Below are 26,304 nucleotides of genomic sequence, written 5' to 3'. Positions count from 1 at the left end.
ATGCTGCAAAATTATGAGCTTATGGCTTTTTAACACATTGCAGAGATTTTAACTGTAGTACTATGTAAGCTATACATTAATGTTATATTTTTTCCCCACCACAACCAGTGGGGATGCAGACCCATCATAATCAATTCTCTGCTGGAAGTTTGAAAGTTGGTTAGCTAGAAACTTTTTCAAACTAAAAACTTTTTTTCCATTTATATATTTCTCTAGCAATGGGACGTCCTAATATTTTAAGATATCAATTCTGTTGTAAAATAGGCGCTGTTCGCACAATCCGCTTTTATTGTATGTTTTGTAAACTAATTATATTGTAAAGCACTTTGTTTTTGTTGCTAAACCCTTTTATTTACTTTTAGTTGATGGAAACTATTGATGACCGGTGGATCTGATAAATCAATGAAATTATGGGGACATTAGATTCCTTGGCAATCGTCGATCTTGAAGACTTATATGGGGCATGGATATAATGTCGTAGATGCTTAATCTTCAACAAATAGCTCACATATAGCATCCGGTGGAATGGACAAAAAGCATTTTTTATTGGGACGTTAGAACAGCTCAAATAATAAGAAAGTTTCGATGTCATGCAGGTGTGTTCTTTTTTGGGTGGGGGAGAGAGAAATTTTCTTAATGTTGATTTCATATGTAATTATTGGAGATCTTAATTGTTTTAATGAATGGTTTTTTTTTCGCATTACATTAGGTAATATTTCCTTATCGTTACCTGTTCGGGACACCTACTGTCGCTAAAAAGTTTTTGAGGGTAATTTTGGATGATCCGCTATTTACCCAAATATTTATACTACATCTCTGCTTTTAAGCATCATAAGAAACTGTTACAAGTTAAGTTTCATTTATTCGTTTGACAAATGTATAAGAAAAATTACATTGCCTCTGTAAAAATTTGTAAAACTTAATCTGATAATACAAATAAAGGTTATGTTAATTTTGTATTGTATACAAATAAGGCTAAAATATTGTTAAAAGACCAAAAATTATGTCACTTATACACAAATTTAAAAAAGTTAATAAAAAGTCACGGTGGCTCAGAGAGTGGAGTGCTTATCTCACAATTAGGTAACCCAGTTGTAAACTTCAGCAGTGGCTGGAATTCTGCGCACAGCTCATTCAAACCTGTAGATGTAAATTACCTGGGTTTTTCTAACTCAAGGTAAATACCCAAAATTTATAAATAAATGGGTATTTATCAATTTTATTGCAAATTCAATGATTATCTGTTTCTTTAAAGATTTTTACAAAATTATGTAAAGCATATTTAAGATTTACTTACATTTTCAAAAGTTAATTCATTATTTACGAAGAAAAATTCATTCAATTTAACATGTTAATTAGTAAAATTGTGCTGTTTTTAGTTTTCTTTATTTGAAAGCAGTTATGGTTTAATACTCATAAAATTCACATTTCTAATCTTAATTCTCAGAATTTGTGATTTTAAAAGTAAAATCTAAAGGAAAGTTTTGCCACAAATATGTTTTTGAAGTGCGAAAATTTATTCAAGTGTTAAGTAATGTACTTTAATAAATTTATCATACAATACTTATCCTGAATATGAATAATGCATAATTTATTGATTGATCCATAATTAGTTATGAAGTGATGCTATCTTTCTAAATAATAATTATGTCTTATGTAGCTGAAAAATTTGTTGAGTTTTACAGCATAATTGCTAATGAATTAACAAATAAGATAGAAAATCTTCTAAAAGTTTGCAAAAAAACAAACCCTGCTTTATTAAAATTGTATTTATTTAATATTTTTTAATTAAATACACATCATTTATTGTTTTCAATTAAAAAAAAATTTTTTTTCATAAATTAAATGCTATAGGCATCAGTCTGATTTGGACATAAAAAGTGAAAATAAACCTAGCATAAGTTTAGAAATAAATAATAATTAATTATTATAAATTTTATTGGCATTAAATATCTTTTACTCCTGATTGGTATAAGTGTAGAGTAATACTTGATGGATTTAGAATTTATAAAGTTTATCTTTCTTAATTTTATTATGTGAATAAACATTAGATGACTAAAATTTTATATATTAAACTGTATTAAGAGCAGTTGATGTACATGTTCACTTTTTATTCTTAAATTAGTTTTTGTATTGACAAAATTTATCACTAAAAACTTATAAAATGTTTCATATTACTAATCACACGATGTATTTTTAATACAAATCACAAGATATTTTAATTTAAAGACATATTTAATCAAAATTTAATATTGTTAATTTAATTAAAGACATAGAACAACATTCAGGAGCTTTATTAATAATGAATATTTCTTATAGAATACAGTAAATAAGACTACATTTTGTTCCTTTGTATAAATTGTTTTGTATTTTAAGCTTGAAAAATAACTCATTAATATAAAAAAATTGCATACTTCAATATTTATTTTGATAATGATTAAATTTTGAAATGTCACAAATATGTCTAATTTTTAAAAACAAAATTATTTTTAATCAAACAATGCAGATTCTGAAAATCCTAAACAACAGATACAGAAAAAAATAAACCAAAGATCAAAGGATTTTGAACTAATTACATTTATTTATATATTTTTAAACCAGACAAATTTAGTTTAAATTAAATTGTTTTATGGATAAATTTCTCTTCAAATTTAGGTATGAAATTTGTAGTTTTAGTTTTATAACCAATATTAAATTTACAAGCTCAGTATAAATTAAAACCTTTTTAAGAACTTAGTTTCCAAAAACTTTAATCGTACTCTCTGTGTTCATTCAGGATTTCTTCTATTTAATCCAGTTTATCCCATTGCATTGAAAAAAATTATGTGTTTCTTTAAAAAATTGCAAATGTGAACTTAAATAGTTTAATATGATATCCATTTTATTACATCACTCATTGCGAACCTTTTTACATTAATTTTTTATTGTAACAACTTATCATGTTCCTCTATATTTACAGTTTTTTTGAAATATTTCTTTAGAAACAGATATGTATAGTTAAAAGTTTGTTTTTGAAAATAAAGATAAAATTAATATATTATTTTCAGGATTATAAGCAAAACAAATTCTGGTTATATGCTTTAAAAAGACCAAAAAGTGGTAAAAGTCCAGATATGTTTTTGGGTTATTTACCTGAGGCAATGGTAAATACCTGGATAATTACCTTTTTTTAAAATTAAAAAAAAACTAACCACTGGATATTTACTCAACCCACATCTATACTTAAACCACTATTCTTATGCAAAATATCAGTGTTAAATTCCCTTGCCGTGGGAGGTTATCTTGGATTTCTCTCCTTGTAACGCTAATGCAGGCTAGTTCCATCATCATCATAGTTGTTCAGACAGCTCAATGTAGGCCAATGCCTTTCTCTGAAGATTTCTCCATAACGATTTCTGATTTATCTTCGATTCTTTTAATTAATTCCAAGAAAATCAGACTCCTCCAAATCAACCCCGCTTTCTTGATCCATTGAATCTAAAAAGTAATATCTTTCTAATTGTATTGTCATCACTCCTTCGAATCACGTGGGCCATCCAATCCATTCTATTTATTTCACATATTTAATAATATCAGACTGTTTATAAATCTCGTTGAATCTCCTTCTCTACTTATTGTTTTTATTTACACCAAGTGCGGGTTAGTTCCACCAAGATTTAAAGTTAAAACATCTATGACTGTTTCTAATATAAAAAGGTAAAAAAGTGGTGTACAGTTTAAATTTAAAAATAATAAATGTTTTCATATTAATTTTCTAGAAATAACCAGCAACAATAACTGCCAACTGCAACCAGGTTAGCTATTTTTTCTTTTCTTTCAGGAGCACTGCTCTAATACAGCTACTTTAATTTTACAGACTTTAATCCTTTTACTCTTAATCCTTTTCTGTCCAAAATATAATCAGCTTATAAAATTTAAGAAGTTTAACTTTAATATAATATGCCTTTTTTCTTTATCCATGTACTGATACTTACACATAATACTGAAATCTTTGTTTTAATTATTTTTGTTTTCCAACAAAGAAATTTATTTTTTCGTGTTTTATTTTATCATATTAATTTTTATTTATATTGAATCTGCAGTAAAATCATGGCTGTTGAGAGTGGAGATGAATGTTATTGCATTATGGGTGTTCTCACACGTGAGATTTTAGAGTTTGGTCTTATGGATGCAGATATGTTTGTTAAAGTAAGTTTTTTTTCCTTCACATATGTTAAAAAATATTTTTAGTGGTAAAATTTTTCAATTTTCTATATGTTGGTGAAAATAATGTTTAAATTATATACATTTAGTTTTATATTTGTTTAAACACAAATTTAAAACTTATAAAAGCATGTGGTTTATCTATATCAATAATGAAAAAAGACTTTCTTCCAAGAGTAATTTTAAAAATTTTTTATGAATCTTGGTCTAAATTAATTTATTCTTCGATATATAGCAGACAAATCAAATCTTAATCTTGTTAAGTACTAATTAAATTCCTAATTTTGGCATATAAGTAATAATCGAAGTAAATTGTTGAGATAGAAAGAATTTTTTATCTTGTTAAGTACTTATAGATATAGTTATAATTTATTTGAAAAGAAATACTTTAATAAAAAAAAATTTGACTACAAGAACTTGGTTCATCCACTTCAATTAGTCTAAGTATTAATGAAAATTTTTTATTGATATACAAAAGACTGCTCAGTTTGACATTTGTTTTTTCAAAAAGTATTTAGCTTTATATATATATGCCCAAAGAAAGAATAGGTTTATTTTCAAAAGAAAATAAAGAACTTGGAGTCTTAAAATCAGTTATGTGTCTGTAATTATTTAATTATCAGTAATTTATTCAAGATACTTTTTGTTTTAACAATCCTATGAAATTTGTATAATTAATTGTTAAAAATATATGAAATATTTATAATAAATTATCAAAATTAAATAAAATAATTTTTTTCTTATATTATTTTTATTATTTTTCTCTCCTTTTTTGCAATAATTTTTTTCTTTTTACTGACAACAGATGTTAGGTTTAGATGCAATGCTCTGTTTAAAAGAAATTTTAATAACTCCTACTATTATGTATCAAAATCACATTCAAAGAAATAACTAAATTAATACATCACTTTTTATTACATAAATTTTAAAAAAATACAATTCACTTTAACTAAATTGCTTCATTGCAACATAATAAACATAACTGAAAATAAAATACATTTAATCATCAAATAGTTTTGTATTTTCCAGAAGTAAATATGAAGGGTTTTCTGCATTAAAATACAGGATCAGCAACTAGAAAAACATAATGTGCAGTTAAAAAATTAAAGTAATTGCTAAACAATGTTATAATAAATAATTTAAGAAAAAACTTTCCAGAAAAATATAATGAAGTGATCATAGGTTACTAATGCATCATAAATAAAAAACTTAGTAGAATAAAGAAGTTACCTTGGGCCCTAGGTTGTCAACCCAATTTATGCAATTAAAAACATCACTTGGAGCACAGAAAAGTCTCCTTCTCCTGAAAATAGTTGCTTTTTTTAGCTTTTTCAGGTGAAAAAGTTGACTCAGATCAAAAATAGTTGCAAATAGTCGTATTTTAGTTGCCTGTGGCAACCCTATATGTATATTGAATAAAAAAAATTTCTGTGACCTCTTTAAATAAGTCATTTTATGAGAAAATAAGTTTAGTAAAGAGCTTCCTATTGTACCATATTTTGTAAAGTTAATTGTATATAAATTATCAAAAATGTCACTTAAAAACTAAATAGGACAAGTTTCTTCCCCAGTAGAAAAAACAATTAAATATTCTGCCTTTGAAGAATTAGATCTCTCCCAACTATGCGAAAGAAATATAAAATACTCTTTAAAAAAGCATTGTCATCCAATATTAAAGCAGTTCATTTTATTATAAACATGTAATTGCAATTCAGTTTATTGTAATGCAAGTTAATAGTTATTTTACAAGTTATTTCTTACATTGTTTCAAAATAAATGAAACATAAACTAAGGAAATAAAAACCAGATTTTTAAGAAACTGCTAAAATATCTATGAAATTTTCTTTGGGAGAAAAATAGGGATGACATAAATCTTATCAAAAAATAAAATCTTACAATAGGTGATAGATTTTAGTAATACAAATAATAAAATTAATAATATAAAAATAGTATTTTTTTAAAAAAAAGTAAGATCAAAAGCGTTTTGTATCAGGGTTTTTAACCCCCCCCCCAAAAAAAACTGGTTTTGTTTTTAAAAATTTTCAGGGTCTGTTTTCCACTTTGCCTAATTAAAACTTTTTTTTTTCGGGGGGGGGGGGGTATTGACTAAAGTCTTTCCTTTCTTTAAATCAATTATTTACTTATTTAATTTTAATTATATGACCTTTTTTACATAATCTTAGTGTATGTATATAGCAGTAATACTGATTAATAGTGAAAACAAACTGAATATAGATTGTTGAAGTTGAATTTAATGTTAATCTCAGGTCTGTTGATTGTGGTATTTTAAGTAAAATTATATATATGTAGTTCTTATAGGATGAAGGGAATGCTATTAGTGTGAATCAATTAATATAAAAATCATTAAATACTTCAGCAGTATTAAGCTGTCCGGCAAATTTCATTAACTGGTAATAGCTTTATATTCACAAAAAAATAAATCTAAATCTTAAAAAAAAAATGTCATGAACAATAAGAACAAAGCTAACAAATATTAATGTAAAAAAACAAAGCTAACATAATATTTTATCCCTGCTCCTAGAAGAGAATGTATTAAAAATGTTTCATTAATACCATTGGGATAAAACAAAATTATAAAGTTAATTTTTTTAAAATTTCAATTAATTATTGAATTATAATTTTTCAAAATACGTATTCTTTCAAACTAAAATTGTTCTCTTGAAAATAAAAATTTTAAAGAAAGTTATATAATAAAATTTTCTATTGTTCGTATAAATACTTCCAGTTTGATTGTAACATAATAAATAAAAAAAATTTCTTCTTACGTACTTTATAATTGTGAGATTTATTGCTTATGGGAATTTGTACAGTTTCAAATAAACATTAATCAACAATTTTTAAATTTTTACATAGAAATGATTTGCCACAAAATCATCTGTGTTAAATGGTTACATTTTTTTCAGAAGAAACTTATTCTTACAGGACAGGAAGAAACTGGACAAAACGAAATAAAATAAAAATTACTAATACAATTGCTCAAGAATAGGTATTATAACTAAAACAAATTTTTATAGTAACGGGAAGTTCATCATTAGGTTTGAGTATTCATAATTAACATTATTTAATCTTAAAAATAAACTATTTGCAATTGAGATTTCAATATGGGTTTTTAATTGTATCTATGTTCAGTATGTGATTTATTGATTTAGTAGTAATTATAAAATTCAATTATTTTATTTTGATAGGTCTTTAAATATAAAATTAGAGTTTAATATATTCTTTAAAATTAAATAGTAATGATAAACTAGCTACCCTTAATTTCATTAGAAAGTCATAAAAACGTTCAGAATTTTTTCTGCTGTTTGTTTTTTACCTATGTATAAAATGATAGGTTATTAAAACCTCAAAAATTAATATTATTATTTAAACTAGATTGCAGTTATAAACTGTTTAGAAAAAAAACTCTTTAAATATGTAATATTTCTGATTGGGAAAGAGTTTCTTCCAATTGGGATGAAAGAAATCTATTTCTTTAAAAGTGGTTTTTCTCATCACTGTGGACGGAATTTGCCGTACCTGATGTAAAATAAAGTGAACAAATTTAAGATTAAGTCAATGTCTCTAAAAAATGTTTAAAATAAAATAGACATTCCATGTTCTTGTAGTTTTTAAAATTATTTATGTAATGTAATTATTGAAAGAATTTAAGCTTCCCAAAGTTTATTTTTATCTACTTGTTAAACACACTACTTTTGCTACAGTAGAAAGTATCAATGGGGATTAGGTGTTTTCCATCACCAGTGTAAATAAATCGGTATTGTACTTATCCAGTATGCTTATATTCCTTATTGTAATTTTCAAATTACATTTTTAATATTATTTTTTAATCTAATCTAAAGTATATTTTTTTCTTATTTATATAATGCAGCAATATGTCAATAAGAATATTGTTAAATTTAAAGCTCTATTATGTTAAATTAAGTAGTAATAAAATAGTTATTTTATTCTTTATTCTTCAAACTGTTTGTACTAAAACATACTTTACAATCTTTTGTAAATTGATTGTAAAGATACGTACTTATTTTAGTTTATATTTTTGGAGTCTGTTTTTCTTCATTTGTCTTTATCATATTGTGATTTTTTAATATTAAATCAAAAAATATATTTAAATTGTTTTAATAATTTCAATTTAAAATAATTTATTTTAAATTGAAGAATTACATAAATAAAAATGGGGAAATTATAAACCTATATGGTTTTTTGATCGCAATTGTGCAGTTATTTTTATGGATTTCAGCGCGACTTCTCAAATTCCTATTTTCAGGGTACCTGGAGAGTCATCATGGAAAACCATAAATTTCTGTATTTTGTCATGATTTTAACTATTTTTGTTTGTAAAAAAAACATGGATTGCTGAAAAATCTAATTTTTAAAATGGAATTTAACCCCCAAATATCATTGTGTTCTGAACATCTGAATTTGTTATAAAATCCCCACTCACAGTCATATTTTATTAAAATATAAAATGTTTTTATCATGTTCTTTAAAAATTATGGTGTTCTTTCAAAAAATGAAAGAAAAAGCATCACTTCTAGAGGGCATTATCTTTTAAACTTCTGTGATTTCAGAATTTTTGTTATTGTTTATTTTTTTTTATTTTATCAATATCAAATTCTAGCTGAAGCAAGACAGTCATTGACGAATTTTTTTATAGGAAATGAGTACAGAAAAAAAACTAGGAGTTTCTTTCCTTTCTGATGAACAAGAAAAGTATCTTTAAAATATAATTCTGCAGAAAAAAAGAAAATTATTATTTGCTTCTGTATTTTTTTTAGCTATTTTATTGCTTCAACTCTTTCTTTACTCTGTTTTTTAAATTTAAAATCTATTAATATGAAGATGCAGAGTATAGCAATTTTGGTTATACCTATCATTTCAATTAATGGTATAATGCTTTTTTAAATTTACTGTTGTATTTTTGTTGGAGAAAATAGTAACCTCGGTAAGTCTTGAAAAATTCGTGGAATTAGTCATGAAAAGTTATGAATTTGAAAATCTAAAATGTAGCAGATACCCTGTATTTTTTTAACACTATGTAACAAAATTCAGAATTACAAGTTCGAGGAAAGAGAAGGATAAATGGGATTTTTCTCCTAGTGATTGTTAAAAACACGTATAAGAATGGCAAAAAAAGAAAAATATTAAATAAATAAATTACGTTTTAATGCAATTGAAAAACATTTTTTTACATAATTTTTTACTAAAAATGAGATTGATCATAATTGAAAAGCTAAAAGTATTATCACTCAAAATTTATTGATCGCCATGATCGACCAGAAACCATAATTCCTAAAACCTACTATAATAACATATGTATGCCTCTATGCCTGGTTTAATAAAAATCTTAGGTAGTATGAAAATTTTTTTTCTTGAAATTGCTGCATAATGCTTCATTGAAAAAGCTTCATGAGAACATTATTTAAAAAATAATTGAAATAATGACTAGTCAATCGATATTTACTCAATCATTAGGCTGTTTCAGTACTGATAAAGTGATGGTTTACTTTATTTCACTCTGTACAAAAAAATGGGTATTCAGCTAGTTAATGATAAATAGTTTCAGAACTTCTTTTTTTTTTATCTATGAATATTTTTACAGTTTTTTTCAAAGTGTTAATACACATGAGTTAGAATGAACTAATTACTATATTCATTTTATTCCAGAATGGCATAGAAAATCTATTACTTTAAATGTTGTATAATTTTCTAGTTAGATATAAAGCAAATAGTCATTAAGTGTGTATTTTTTGTTTTTTTCTCCCTTGTATTAACATTTTTATTGATTTTGTGACTGTGAAAATTGTTTTATTATTTTTAATAATACCTAATAAATATACATACAATGTATGTAAAAAAGAAATTTTAAGGACTACATATGTTTTACTCAGGCCATTAAATATTATGATCTTTTGTGTTAAGGTGATTATTTCCATTAAATAATTTTAACATGATCTAAAAGTGTGTTGTCATATATTTTAGGTTCAGTCAACTGTGTTAACTTCACAAAAGATAGTCTTGTGTTTTTGCTAGCAGTTTAGACAATAGTTCGCAACTTACAGATAAAGACGGTGTAAAGTGCGTTCTGAGTAATTATCATTATTTATTTTAACTTTGTTAACTTTTAACTCTAAAATTACTTCAGACAGTGAGTAGATTTATTTACGTTTCACTTCTTATCAAGTTTTGACAATTTTACCATTGATAGAACCGAACCATCAAAAAACTGTTTTAAACTTAATTAACTGTATATTATACAAAAAACTGTTTTAAACTATATAACTGTATACTGTATCCTTATTAATATAAGTTTGTTATTTTCACCTAAATTTAGCTCATTGAAGTAATTTTATGTATTTAAGTATTCAGTTACCACTTTTCTTGTGCAGATTAAACTTACGTTGAAAAGTAAATTTCTCAGAAAAAAAATATCCTTTTGATACATAAATGTACTTTATATATGAACACTATATGCTAACAAGAGATCTGCTTGCTGAAAGCTCTGTAATTGTTAAGTTACTTTTAATAAGACATTTTAATTATTGAAAAGTACCTTAAACATTCTAACAATTATTTATGTCATTCCTTTACATAGAATAAAATAGGGTGATTTGAAACTCTTAAGTTTAAAAGTTAAATTACTAATTACAAAATATAGAAAATTTATGCTTTTATCAGCTTTTTTTCTGATTTTGTCAATTCTGTTTTGAAACTGATCCAATGTTATAATTTGGATTTATTCCACTTTTATTAATATTGTGCAGTTGATAAAACAAAATGCTGCAAATTATAAAAATGAAATAGAACATTTTGATTTCAATAATAATTTTAACAGTTTTTAACAGTTTATGATACTGAATATGTTAAAGACCAAACCCTCCTAGCTCTTTTAAGTGAAAAATCAAGAATACTTATCTGTTTTTAGCAATCATTTTAACCTTTATTAACTATAGTCAATTAAGGGAATGTTTTAACATTTTATTTTAATTATTATTACTATGCAATAAAGAAAAGAAATGAAAATATATTATCAAAACAAATGAAATATTTGTGGAATATACAGCTTTCATAATACCTGAAACAATTTTAAAGCTGTTACACTTACATCATTATACTACTGTTAAGCCTTAACTTGCCAGATCCCTTGGCCAATATACTGGCTTTTGCAGGAGTGCTTTTATCATAATAAGAATGTTTATTGAAGGCGAAATAACAATTATAATAGCAGAATTTTCATCATGAATACAAATAAGTAAACTTGCAGTAAAGAATTAACAAGATTTTATATATGCTGTAGTCTGTATACATCTTGTCAATTATTCTTTCTTTCTATTTTTGTGCTTAGCAAAAAATTTCAATAAACTTAATTAATTGTCACCTTATATTTCAGTAAAAAAAAATTAGTAATGTTTTTTTTTTTATTATTATTTATTTATTTATTTATTTTTTTGTTGCACTAACTCCATAGTAAAACTGTACACTAATTTTCAACTTATATTTTTGTAAAAATTGAGAAACTGCACATACCTATTTTTTTTTCTCCCTTCCACATTTAAATTGATTTCTGACACAATAGCAAAACACTTCAGTGCACTAATTGTCAACTTGTATTTCTGCAAAGAGTAACAAACCATATTTTCTAATTGTTTCTTTTAAGGACATTCTCTCAAAAGGGACAATTTGTTGTTAAAAAATGTCACTTCATGTGCTGTTCTACAAAGTTCTTCATTTTAGTTACAAATTCACCATATTCCTTAAAATTTAAAATCCAGCTAAAGCAAAATTAAAATAATTTTATCCTAAATCCTTATATTTAAGTAGAGTAGCTAGAGTAACATTTTCTGTGCCTCATTGATTGAGAGCTAAAGTTTACTAAAGAGAAACTAAACAAATATTTACCTCATAGTCATTAACATAAATTTAGTCATTAACTTCATCAAGTGGAATATCAAAAAAGTGTGATAGCTATACTTGGCACTTCATTAAGAGATCTGAGCTAGTTGATAAATAATTTGTGCAACTTTGGCATAGCTGTGTCTCTTGGTTGGGGAGAGGGCGGCTAAAAAAATTAAACATAATGTATTAAATACTGCAGCCATTTCAACAATGAAACTCCTTCAACGGATACTATCTTTCAAATCTTAATTTCAGTCTTTCAGTCTAATATTGTCTTTCGAATCTTAATCTTAAAGGACTACTTTTGTTATTTTAAAAAACAATTGAGTATAATTTCATTAAAAATGCATTCATTTTTAGAACAAAAATGTATAATTACCTCTGGAGAGAGTTTTAGGTCATTTAAAAAAGTGAAACACGGTTTTGTATCTTATTCTTGAAATTTTCATGTATCATTTTGATAGTAACAGAAGATTTATGCTTAGTCCATGCAATATGAAGGCACACATAAGTTTTATGGTCCCAGGAAACAATCTTGCAATGTTATATTGATTTTTGTCTGCAAGTTTTTTAATTAAGATACTGCTGGCAAGATTGCTTTCTATTATTTTTTCTCAATTTGCAGACTGCCCCCTCACTATAAAAGATTGTGTTAGTGTCAAAAGATGCCACTAAGCTTTTTCAGGTTTTTATCAGTAACTTAATTGGCGTTTTGATTTTTATTCTTCATTATAGTCTTAGAGAAAGTCTTGCTGCATTGATAAACATCATTAATATAATATATTTGTGTTAATTTAACTCAATTTAAAAAAAAAAGATTTTAAACTGTTCATAACAAGTCTTACTCACTGAGAAAATAATATTTAATATATGTATTTATAAATAATCTTCCAATTTCGTTGAATAGTAATTCTAAAAATATTATTTATTGTATCTTGTTTTAACAACAGTTTCAAATATAATATGAATTAGTATCTAAAATTTTTATGAAAATACCTTCATCAGGGTTGCCGCAGCATCTGGAAAAACCGGGCGAATACAGGGAATTAAAAAAGTCATAAAAACTGGAAAACTGCAGAGAATTTCCAAAATTTTTTAACATCAACAATAATAAAGTGTGTAATCACTATAAAAGATAAATCAGCCATGTCAGCTGTCCAACTACGGAAGCTCCTCAATCTATGTCTGTTTTAATTCCTCAATATATTTCTATTTTTTCTCTTCTCAGTCAAACGTTATATTTACTTTAATTTTTATGGTGATTTTACATTATTGCACTTCATGCTTTTTTTAGTTCTAGTTCGATGGAAAACCTAAAATTAGGGTTCCACTCTGTGTGTGTGTGTAAATATGTATATAAAAGTCATAATCCATATCTAACCTGTGCACATTTTTATTATGTGTTGAATATATCAACCAATATTTTAATTTACAGTCATTAATCTATATCTCTTTCTATTATGCTGTGTTTTTCAGTAAAAACATTTTTGAATATGTTGTCTTGATGTATTAGGGCACTAATACATCAAGTTAAGTCCAAATTTTTCAAAGAAATTTTTTATTTATTTTTGACTGTGAATATTAGGTTAGTTCTGGAACTGGGCACAAATGTTAAACTACCCCTTTTCAGTGTATGATTAAAAAAACATATTGTTTTATTTAGTTTAGTTTAGTTAAAGTTTGTAAATCAGGACTTACCTAGTTCTTGCACCTCAGTTGATTACATTGTTTTTTAGTCATTCAAGATTTATTATGGATGCATTTTATGTGAAATTAATAAAATAATATTAAGGATAATAAATTTCTACCTAGACTATTTTTTAATATTTAACAATTTTTTATAAATGGCACTCTTTGGCTTTTAAATTAGAAATCAAATTTTAAAAAATCTTTCTTGTAAAGAGTGAAATAATTACTTTTAATTTTTGTGGAAAATTTTTTTTTTTTTTACATTATTTTCAAATGTTGTAATTCTATATCTGAGACTGATATTCATAAGGGTCCCATTGTGTTTATGTATTCATTTAATGTGACATTTGCATTTTGTAAATTTTCCTTAAGTATAATAACCATATATTATATCTAACTTGTGTAAATTTTATAGGTGATTCAAGCAGGGATACTATAGGCTCATTGAATGGTAAATATCTACATTTTTAGTTTGTTTGTAGGTGTTATTTTAAGGTATTGTTGTCTTAATGAAAACTATTTTAAGTTTAAAGTTTTTATTGATAGAAATTTCAAAAAAGTTTTAACTGTTAAAAAAATTTTGAAATAACATGAATAAAGTTGACTTTTTTTTTCTTTGAAAATATGTTTAATTTTGTTAGTCTGGTTATTGTGAATTCCTGTGTTTGTTTATTTAATAGTTGAAATCCAAATATTAATTTTTAATTTAAATGCAGCTTGATTCTATTGCATTGAATTATAATAGTTTGTAAGTTTTATTATTATTATTATTGTTTTATTTTTATTTATTTATTTATTTCTGTTTTATCTGTTATACTTATTTTTGAAGTTTCTGAACTCTTTATGCAAAAGTTTTTTATAAAATATTTTATTTTTTAAATATGTTGGCAGTGAAAAAAAAAACAGTCACTTTGAATTTTTGTTCATACCTGGTTTTATTTATTGCTTTTGTGTACTTCAGTAATACTGAGCATTTTTGAACCGAAGGGCTATATTTTTGCCCCTTGTTATACTCCATGTCTAAAGTTAAAGTACATAAAAAAAATTCTTCAAGGCTGTAATTTTTTGATGAAATAAAACATTTACAATATAGCATTAAATTTGCATATAGAAAAAGGTTTTGAGTTCTCTTGCAGTTTTATATATGTCAATTTAAACTGTTTAGAGCATAATATCAATTTTAACTATAAACAAAATTTTCTATTTCGATCATTTATTGACTGTTATTTTTTTAGTGGAATTAAAAATACAGGTTTTATATGTTTTTACTTGTATACCCAAGATCTTAATTTTAAAATTAGACCTTTCTGAACCAGAGTGGAGGGATAATAAAAACTTTTAAAACCCTGAACTTAAAATATGGTATTCAAATTATGTATAGTTAAATAGTTTTTTATTGTATTTCATATGATTTTAAAATTTTGTTATTTTTTAAAACATTGTTATACGCCTGAAATTTTACACTTTTAGTATTTTTAAAATTTTATTAAATTTTAAAAAATATGATACATTGTATAATTTTTTAAACATGATTTTTAAAATTATTTTATAGTTATTTAATATTAATATATAAAATAAGATGAAAAAGTGTGACTTATAATTTACTGGGTTATGGTCTTTCAAAATATTTTCAACTAGTCAACAACTTTTGCTTTGAATTTAAGCAACACAATCCCCATTAGATAGATATTATAACTTAGTAGAAATTTTTCATTCTGATTCCTTTCATTTTTTAGTTACAAATGAAATTTTGTGCTTTAATATCAGCATGATATTATTTGTTTCCAAGGTTAAACGCATCTGGGGGCAAAAAAAGAGACAGGAATAATTGTCCTTATCCCGGCACTACTGAGGGCGCAAATGGTATGCTACTTAAAGTTTTATATTTATACTTAAAAAAAACACACACAGAATTTCGTAAAAAATTGCTTAAAATTTTTTTAAAAATGCAACAAAAAAAATTTTTCATTATAGGTTAGTTTTATAGTGACTGATTTAGGTTTTTGCTGGATTTTCTTATTTTTTAAACTTTCTTTTCATTGATAAATACTTTTTTTTAATTATCTGAGATGTTTCCTTCTCTCCTCACTTAATTCTTCTTCTATGAGCAATAATGAGATTATTTTTTAAATTTATTTAAAAAAAGATGTTCAAATTAATTAGAAATATTGAAAGTTTACTTGAATTGACTTATAAAAATGTAGTGAGAAAGTGGCAAATTGAGAAAAAGCTATGAGACTAACGTTACAGGTTACTGACAGATAATGTACGGACATTATAATTTTGATTATTATTACTACAAAAGTTTTTAATTTCATATCTTAAATAAATAAAAGCTAAGAAATTTGTTAATGGAGGGTTGCTGTTAAATGTTTTTCTTTTAATTATGTTGTCCTTTGTATCATAGAATTGCCCATAAGTTAGTAATTACTAACAATGAAAGAATAAAATTAGATGGGTACTCTAATAAAACAATTATAAATTTATATGCTGTACATTACTGGATATTAATATTTCACAAATGAAAATACATAAAGTACCTTTTTGATTAATGTTATAACAGGAAGCTTAAAAAATATAAAAATTAGACCCTTCGTGCTTTGAAGAAGCCCAAAATGATTTTTTTTTTCAAAACCTATCTTTAGTTTTGTCTGTAACTGAAATAAACTTTCATGGTATTTTAAAAATCAATAAAAAGGAATACAGTTAATTTCTTCAAATGAATAGAATTCAATGCCATATATGATTTTATATTTAAATGCATATTATACATCTTAAAATTTTTTTTATGTAACATTAAATATGAGTTGATCTCACAGTGTGTTAGATTAACTTTATAATAGATAAAGCACAAAAATATTTCCCCCATATTTTTATAAGTATTGATTTGAGTGTCATTTTACTCATTAGTTTGTATTATAAATAAAATGTGTTATGGTGTGATAATGTGATATAATCAAAACATTTTCTTTTCTTTATCAGAATGTCCACCATTAAAAAACAGAGTGTATGCTTGTCATTGATCACAAATACCTAATTAAAAGTTATGGTCTGGGAAAAGTCTAAAAAACAGCTTAATTTGAGAATTTTTTAAGGCTTTATTAAAGCATTTTAAATTATTTTAACAATTTTTTAATGTAAACAGATTGAGATTGAAATATGCTACTTTTTTTATTATTTTCTCTCTGTATTTGAAACGTAACTGATATGAAATGTAATACTTTTTGATTGTCACACAAATGTAATATTTTTTTGATTGTTTTATTTTATTTTTCTTAAAGTTTTCAGAAATGCAAGAAGAAATGACCCCTGCCATTAGTGGTTACTGATTGAAGCAAACACAAAAAAGAAAATTCCCTGCTTGAGTTACCAACATAGTAGCTGGGATTGAAAGAAGGCATCGAGAGAAGATGGTAATTTGTAACAACACTTTGTATCGAAAATAATTGAAAAATGATTTAACACCTTATTTTAAAATCTTGCTACAGACTTCTCTTTTTTCAACAATTTCTGTGTTTAAATATTTTATTATTTGCTACCCCATTTTTAATTCGGTGCTTTCCAAAAACACTTTTTCATCAAACTTCTTAAAAAATTTAATACAAATAACTAACTTATCCAAACATAAGATTTCTTTCTTCTATATGAGTCATTCGATTGCAAAACCTGTTTAAATTATATTGAATTTTTCTGCTAAATTTTATGGGTAGAAAAAATTACATTTTTTAAGTAATTTATCCAGCTGACTACTCGAAATTTGTATGAAAGTTTATAATAAAAGTTAAAATTTCATTTTGACGGTAAAAAAGGAGGAAGAAAAAAACCTCTTCTGATTTCAATTCAAGTAGAAATAAATGAAAACGTTGAAGAGGAATAACTAGTTTTGCTTTTGAATTATGCATTCAACATTTATTATTCACCCATATCAGTTTAAATATTAAAGCTATTTTAAGAAATGCATTAAGATTTTACAAATATTTTATTAATTTAATAATTAAATTAATTTTTATTTGATTTGAATTTAATGTTGTCAATCTTTTTCTCTGTAACTGGTGAAAAATGGCTTTGAGACTATTTCTGGATGTTAGCATTCTTCTAAATTTCAAGTTATAAGGCAATAAAAGGGCATATACATATGTCCAGTATAGAATTATTTTTTCTTTTTCATATACTAGACTTAAATTTTTGGAGAAATAAGTTTTTTACAAATTGTGGTAATATATATATCATACATATATAAGTTCAAAATGTGGAGAAAACATGGAAAAAATTACAGAATAATGAAAAAAGAAAATTATTAAGAGAAATTTATAGAAATCTGGAAGAAATATATATATAATCTTTTCATCACTGCACACAATTATATCTGGTTGATTTGTATTGTATTTTGATCTTATTTTATGAGTTCTATATGCTTGCAGCTTATGCACAGTATTGAAACCTATTGATTTTCTTAATTTCCTTTGTTTTTCTCTCTTTTTTTTGTTGTTGTCCATTTTGTATTTACTTATTATGCTTTATATATATATATAGAGAGAGAGAGAGAGACAAAAAAAACTACCAAGAATAATTAAATATATTTTAAAAATTCTTTTTAAAAAAATTAAATAGCAAGAAAACGAATTAATGAACTACCCTCCAGAGCATATGAATATGTCCATAAATTAGAGTGTTTTTTATATTGTATTAATATAGCCAAAACAAGATATGTTTTAATATATTTTGCTATATTAATACAATATTAAAAAGCACTCTAATTTACAGATATAATCATGTGAACTGACCGGGAGTTTATAAGACTTAAATATATTTTGTTTTCTTGATTTTTAATTTTTTTTAAATTATTAAAACAAATTTAAAAGAATTTTTTAAATAAATATAGTTATTTTTGGCAGTTTTTCTACTTCTTTAATTTGTTTTCTTTCCTTGTTCTCTTTGTATTTTTATCACATTATGTGACTTCTATGTACTTACAGCTTTTAGATTTTCTTATTTAAGCATCAATAAAACTAGGTTTGTTTCGGTCACATAATTGTTAATATCACCATTCTGAACATTATTAAGATTACATTTGACTTCACATGTTTTTATCATATAAAATATACTATTCTCTTCTATTTAATTAAAATTAGTTTTGTATTTTAAAGTACTTAATTATCTTAGCTAACTGTATTGAAGCATGAAAATATTATAAACTAGTATTGAATAATACAGATCAAACTTTCTGATGAGGATTGCTTGTAATACTTTAAGGAAGAATTGTATTTAATTCTTGTATATAGTTAACTATTGAACATTTTATAATCCTTTTTGTTTCGAATATTGTGTACTTTCATTTGCAACAATTTTTTTTTGTATTTAATGACTCTGTTTTCTAACTCTCCTTTCTTTTTATTTTTAAGTTTAAAAATTGCCTGTCTTCTGTAGCAATGCTTAATTTTTTTTTTATATCTTGCTTAATCGAGTTAAAATCCTTTATTTCTGTTTTCTGTGTAATTTATTTACTGAACTGTTTTTTTTTATTATTATTTTCAATTAGAAAATTCTTAATATTTTAATAATTAACTTTAGTATTGTAAATATTTAAGAAACCTTTCTTAAGCTGTTGTAACCATTTTGGTATGTTATGTTTAAATGCTCTTACCCTTTTATGCTATAAAGTTATGTATATTTACACCAGATATCTACAGCATTTTTGATTTTAAAACTTGTACTTTGTCTTTTACCAACTTAAAAATGAGCCTTTAATTTAAGTAAAAAAATAAAAACTTTTAGAGCCACTCCTATACTATAATTTGTTTTAACCTCCAACATTCTGAGCATTAATTTAAAAAAAATTTTGTTACAACTATTTTCAATCCTTCTTCTAAGTTTACTGAATAATTTTTTCCATTCTTGCATTTATATTTGTTAAACATTTAATGATTCACTATGTTCTATATTTTTCCTGTTATTGTTGCTAATAAATTATAATTTTTAATAAAATTTTTAATTTTAATATGCATGATTTTTCTTCATCTTTTTCATTTATTTTATTTAATTTTTTCCATATTTTTCATGATCAATTGTGTTTGGAGGTTTTCTTAATACAAAATCACTGAAACAGTTTCTCCAAATAACCTTGGATTTTCTTTATTTAAAGTAAATTACATTCAAGTCCAACAAAACAATGTTCAAGTTACAATTAAATTTATTTAGGGATATTTGCAGAACTAAAAATATATTTTAAAAATATCATATACATTAGCTTAATTCAAACTAGTTTTAGAAAAATTTTCAAAAATAGTTATTTTTTTAAGGCATTGAGAAATGATATCCTCTTTGCATTTTTTTATTTGCCTATTTTTTCAAAAAGTTTTGTTTAGTGTGAAATTTTTAGTATAGTTTTTTGTTTAGATTATAAAAATTCAAAGACTTTTTTTAAAAGAACTACATTATTTTAAAGTATAATTTATCATATGCAATATTTCTAAAAAATATAAGTCTGATATTTGAAACAAACTTTAAGATTTATGAAGTTGCAAAATGTTATACTTAGAAATGGTAATTTTAAATTTAATCATTTGATATCAATATTAAACAATATAAAGCAAGGACTTTAATAAATGAAGGGAATAATTAGTTTAAATGAATAAAATAGTACCTTTTTTAAAAATGCAACCAGATTTAATGTGTGGATTTCTTTACTTTCAATTTTCTAGTATTCTTGTAACTTCGCAAATTGATTAGAAGCAGTAATAAATACATGATGTGTTCCCGCTTTTTTTCAAAGCTTACAAGTTACTTGCATCATCGTTTTCCTTAGTTATATCCAGGCAAAATTTCAAAGTAGGCTTATTTCAAATTATTGTATTAATAGTACAGTTTTCTAATGAAAGTCGCAGATATTATCTTAAATCACAGACTAGACAAGATTAAAGTTCAGTTATGCAAAAAATACACTTAAAACAGAGTTATAAGAGTTGAAAACTAGCTTTAATTCTCCATTTCCTATACTACAGAACTTTTTTGGATTGCCAGATGCATTTCTCGAGGAAATAATCATACTATTGAAGCCTATCGATTCGCCACCGTCTCTAAACATTAATATTGTTCTTCAATGAGTCCGGTAAGTCTGGATATATTTGATTTCGGCACCACTTAAATTCAAGGAAAAAAATTTTCTTTTTATTAAATGGAGACTTAAATTCCGTCGAGAATAACATATCATGGAATGGTTAACTAATTATTGTAATTATTAAGATAAGTAAGAATAAGCAGTAGACCATGTATGTCTTGGCCATACTAAATTAACACACCTTTTACTTAACGTACCTATTCGCACCAGCTGTAGAGAACCTTGAAGCACATCTTGAACCAGTGTTCCAATTCTGAAATGAAGAGAAAACGATATTTTAACAGTGAATGTCCTGAATTATCGATTTTAATTGGAGACAATCCACATGAAAACCTTGTTAAATATCTTAAAGACACTGTATTCTTCCAAACCTTTTAAACAGATTTTTACTTTTGACCAGATGTTAAACGAGGTATAACCTTTGGCTTTTGCACACAAAAAATAACTATCTAGCTAATAATACATGTATCTCTATTCAATAATTTTTTTCTCTTAAAATATTATATTTGAATTATTAAATTTTAAAAAAAGGAAAAGAAAATGGCCATTTTTTGATGAAAAATTGCAATGACTAGATGTCAGAGAATTTTATTTCAAAAATTAATTGTTCAAAAACATTAATCTTCACTCAGTGATTAATTAAGGAAGAAAAATTTTAATTTTTTATTTAAAACAGTAGCCTGCCACTTCTGCAACAGCACATATTTTTTTCTTGGTTGCTAGTGATATTCAAGTTATATCGGGTCTGAAATTTTTTCACCTTTTAAATAATAGGTAAGTGTAAGAGTCATTAGTTTTCTAAAATGATTAACTCTTTGCTTAAATTACTTATTTTTGCCCTATACTATTTGTAATTACAAAATAATAATGATTATAGATGAAAAAAGTAAACTGTTCTCATCGGAAGAAAATTATATTTGTGAGTGCGTATAATTGGTCTCGTAAATTTTGAAAAAATTTTTCAATCATATATATTTTTGTATCATTAATACTTTTCAATATTCATTAGGTTTTGCAGGAACTACATTTAAATATGAATGAATCCATTAAACTGTTAAAAAAGTGCAATTGGTCCTATTCGCGTCTCAGTTTTGCTTTGCCTTTATTGAATGCAGAATCCGACAAACCAATGGAGGATGAATCCGCAGAAAATAATATATCAAATAATCCACATAATATTTCTGTGCTTTTGTTTGATTCTGGGAAATCTAAAGACATGAAATCGAATAAAACCTATACAAGAAAATCTAAAAGCCTTACACACCTTTATCAGTTACAGAACCTGACATGTCTTCAAGCAACGAAAAATAATGTGCAAATAAATTCTGTGCCTTTATTAAATTTGAATTCTGAACAATCTTCAAATAAAGAACAAAATGAAAACTCTGAATCTTTTATACCTGCAAATTGCCGTTTATGATGCTTTTAGCCTGAACATAATAAAATTTAAAGACAAATGTGTATTGAGGTAAATGTGTTCTGAGATAAATGTGCTTTGAGATAAAGTATTTGTCTCTTAGATTTTTTTTTTTTTTTTAGTTCTGAACTGTAAGAGAGCTGAAGTGCTAAACATTTTATACCAAAATGCTTAGTCTGACAGCGTGACAGTTCACATTTTTAGTTCAATGAAAAAAGTATGTTAAGTAATATTTTCAAAACAATGAAATTTCTAGATTTAAGCTCATACAGTTATAAAATCGTGTACAGTCCGCAAAAAAAAAAAAAAAAAAAAAAAAAAAAAAAAAACGAATCACCCTGAATAACTTTCATTCTAATGATCGGATTTTCACGAACTAACTGTCAATCTTAATGGTTCAGGGGGGGGGTGACTTCAAATATGCTAATTAATTAGTGCTAACTATTAGTTAAGTTACGAAATCAGACAGAAAAACGTACTTTCTCTGAATAAACATTTATTGTTTTTTACATATTTGGAATCCTAACACTTAAAATAGAAATTTCGAAAAAATTAGTCGGAAATTGGATCGCAATAAAGATTTATATATATGGCGAAAGTTTAAAAATATGGCAAATTACCTAGCCATAGAAGGGGAAATAACTGATTACAACCATAAAGAAACTGAATGAATGACAAGACGGGAAAACATTAGTGCTTTTCGCTGCTAAGCCACCAAAAAAAAATTTCTTGTTGCTTTCTGGTTAAAAGAAACAGATTGTTATTGTTTTTTTTAATCTCCCTTGAAAAGGAAATTTAAATCATTTAATAAATTATTTTTGATTCTTCAAGATTTTAGAATTTTGACGTTGAACTTTCTATCTGATATTATTTATTATTTTAAAGCTGTTTTAGCGTCATTTGTATGACAATTTTGATTTAAAACTAAATTTTTATAAGTTCTTATTAAATTTATGAAGAGTTGTAGGGTTAATTGCTTTTGCAACTCACTTCGAGTTTCTTAGGAAAGGAAAAAGAATGATAAAGCAAAGGTGGACCTGAAAAAAGATAGCTATTCTGATGCATAATCACAAGATTTTATAAAATTCACGGTATTTATTTTCGATAAAATTGTAAAACTTAGTAAATGTTATACGGCATTTTAAAAGTATTTTGATATATATATATATATCTATATTAAATAAATACAAAATAAAACGAAGAAAATTAAGAAAAACAGTTTTATTTATTGCGCCTAAGCTGCAAGTAAGTAGAACTCATAAAATAAGTTCAAAATGCAGAGAAAACATGGGAAAAATTACAGAACAATAAAAAAAGGAAGAAAAAAAGAAAAATAATGATAAAAATAAAATAACATGAAACCGGAAAAAAAATTCTAAAAATATCCGGGAAATAAAAGATATAATATTTTCATCAGCTCACACGATTATATCCGTAAAAAAGAGTGCTTTCTAATATTGTATCAATATAGCCAAAGCAAAATATATCAATACAATAGTGTGAGAAGCACTCAAAAAATTTTTACGAAAAAGTTACAACAAATAAAATGGAACACAATAAGTAAAAATATCACGTTAAAACAGAAAATTAAATATAAAGAAAAAACAGAATAAAACATAATCTATAAAGAAAGTAGCGAATTCAAATGAACTTACATGAACGTGAAATTTTTCAAGAATGATTTAAAATATTTTCGAAGCAAGATTGCCAGATTACAAAATATGAAACCAAAAGCGAAAATTGAGGTAAATGAAGAGATTTTGTATTAAAGTGAGTTCGTACTTTGCAGTACTGAAGTGCGTTTGATGTGTTAGTAACCAAAGATGAGCCCGAAAATGGATGTGCGCAAGGTAATATTACACTGGATAATTTACAGAAGTTGATAATTAATAATTTTAGAAAATTAATATTTATGTAAGAAAAAAAATAGAAACGCGAAAGAAACATGAATTGCTTGTTTCGCACACAATTTTAGCCACGGATTTGCCCGAAATTGATTTGCGCGTGAAAAAATTATATAAATTAACAAAGAAATTTTTATATAAATAAATGTTATTATAATGCTTTTTAAATTTATTATTCTGTTTTTGTCGGTGAAAATAGTAACTTCGTTAAGTCATGAAAAGTTCTTGGAATTAGACATGAAAAGTCACATGAATTTGAAAATCTGAAATGTAGCAGATACCCTACCCTGTATTAAGGAAAATAAAATATTTCATTCGAAATCTCTCTTCTTATTCAACATTATTTCATTTTATACTTTGCAGAATATTAAAACGGTGCTGAGATCAAGGAGGTATGTAAATGGGAAAATATATTAAAATGCATATTTAAGTTCAGAACCTTATTTCGTGACACTTGTTAACCAAGGTGCTGTAATGCATTTCAACCAAAAGAACTAATTCGTTCTGTTTAAAACTATCCCTATCACACGACTTTTATTTCCGAATGTCACATACCTCCTTTAACTACATATCTGTACTCCTTCAACTACGATCAAAATAAAACTTTATTTTAAGGAGCAGGTCAAGAATTTGCACTTCAAAAGATTTGCAAATGATATTAAGTAAACTTAGTTTGCAGTAAAAAGAGTTGATGTTATTTACACACTCCCTTCGTTAGTTCTTTAAAAAATATAATTTAAAAAAATTAAAAGAAAATTCGGTTTATAATACCCTTAATTAAACAAGAGTAACAATTGTTACAGTTTTTACAATACTTTTTTAACTCTGACAATCTTTTCATGAGATAACTTCTTTTGCCAACGATTTTGTCCCTTTTTTTTTGTTAGTTAAAACAAGCTTACGCATTCTTGTAATTTTTATATTTGAAATTTCAATGTCGAAAAACATGTATGAAGTGGCCCCTAGTCCAAAGAATCTAAGTTAAATAGTTGTAAGGCCGATTATTTTGAAAACAATTAACTACTCCGGATCAATGAAACAATTATAAATGAATCATTAATATTCTTGTTTTTTTATTACGAAATATTAGGAGAAATTTGAATTCATAATTTCTTCAAAACGTGTGTTAAAACTATTATTATAAGTTAATTAAGTAGAAAAAAGTCAAATGGAGGAAAAGATCAATTTTTGAGATGATTCTAAAAATAACACGTTTTTCGAGTCTTTTTACACTTTTTCATTTTAGTAGTTGTATTGTTTAACAAAACAAGGCATATCGAACATTTTCCTGACATAGCAATATTTTTTTGAACTGTGCAAAAGTTGAGAAGTCATATAAAAACCTTTTTAAGCAAATATTTTCAACTTTTTAAAACAAAAGGGTAACTTTCTTTAAGTTAGCGCACAAGAATAACTGTTAATGTTAAAATAAAATTGTATGTCCATACTTTTTTGTTCATTTAAAAAACAAAACAATATATTGTATTTTTTCGCTGAGCACACATACGCATTTACTTTTCTTTACTCGAATAAATAAGAAACAATAAAAAAAAAAGAAAATTACTAATTTTTCTTCATTTTTCGTAAACAATAGTACTCTTAGTAAACAGTCAGCTGTTCTGCATCGAATGACATTGTATGTGATCAGTAGAATACTTTTAATTCCGTAACAAGATTTAATTCTCAGATAGCTGACAATAATTCTAAGTTTTCTTTCAATAAGAACTTTGCAATCATTTAAAAAGTAATTTTATTTTAAAGGAAAACATAAATTAAAGTACTAAAACGATTGATTAGTATATTATTGGAAAATAATATAGATAGTTGCATAAAAAATAAGATTTTGCGTTAAAATTTAATTAAAAAGTTAGAAAAATAATTCTGCGAAACAAGCGCAGACATATAATTTACAAATTTATTTTAAGATTAAGGCGATATATAAGATGTAAAAAAGTTTTAAGATCATTAAAAATGCTGAGTTCGTATTTTTATTAATATTTATAAAATATGTGTTCAGGAAATTGATAAATATATTATTCCAAATCTAGGATACGTATGTA

At 25.0% G+C, this 26,304-nt stretch overlaps 1 long non-coding RNA gene across 9 annotated transcripts; it reads left to right on the top strand.

Annotated features, from left to right (window-relative positions):
• The first annotated feature begins 151 nt into the window (after positions 1-151).
• On the top strand, positions 152-22,380 carry LOC147816910 (uncharacterized). 9 transcript variants are annotated; one of them, XR_015429496.1, is made up of 8 exons: positions 152-291; positions 363-1,177; positions 3,759-3,794; positions 4,083-4,188; positions 10,204-10,310; positions 14,222-14,257; positions 15,596-15,669; positions 17,088-19,804. It is a non-coding gene; the product is annotated as an uncharacterized LOC147816910 (long non-coding RNA). The 9 variants fall into 9 exon arrangements; XR_015429495.1 differs by lacking the exons at positions 152-291; positions 3,759-3,794 and adding an exon at positions 21,933-22,380 and having other exon boundaries at positions 455-596; positions 17,088-21,697; XR_015429497.1 differs by lacking the exon at positions 152-291 and having other exon boundaries at positions 457-596.
• Positions 22,381-26,304: the final 3,924 nt, after the last annotated feature.

This window comes from Parasteatoda tepidariorum, chromosome 1, assembly GCF_982258835.1.
Source record: "Parasteatoda tepidariorum strain Cologne lab strain chromosome 1, Ptep-v5.0, whole genome shotgun sequence".
Lineage (NCBI taxonomy): Eukaryota > Metazoa > Arthropoda > Arachnida > Araneae > Theridiidae > Parasteatoda > Parasteatoda tepidariorum.
The sequence above is the reverse complement of the archived record's forward strand: the minus strand, read 5'-3'. Positions and strand labels throughout refer to the sequence as shown.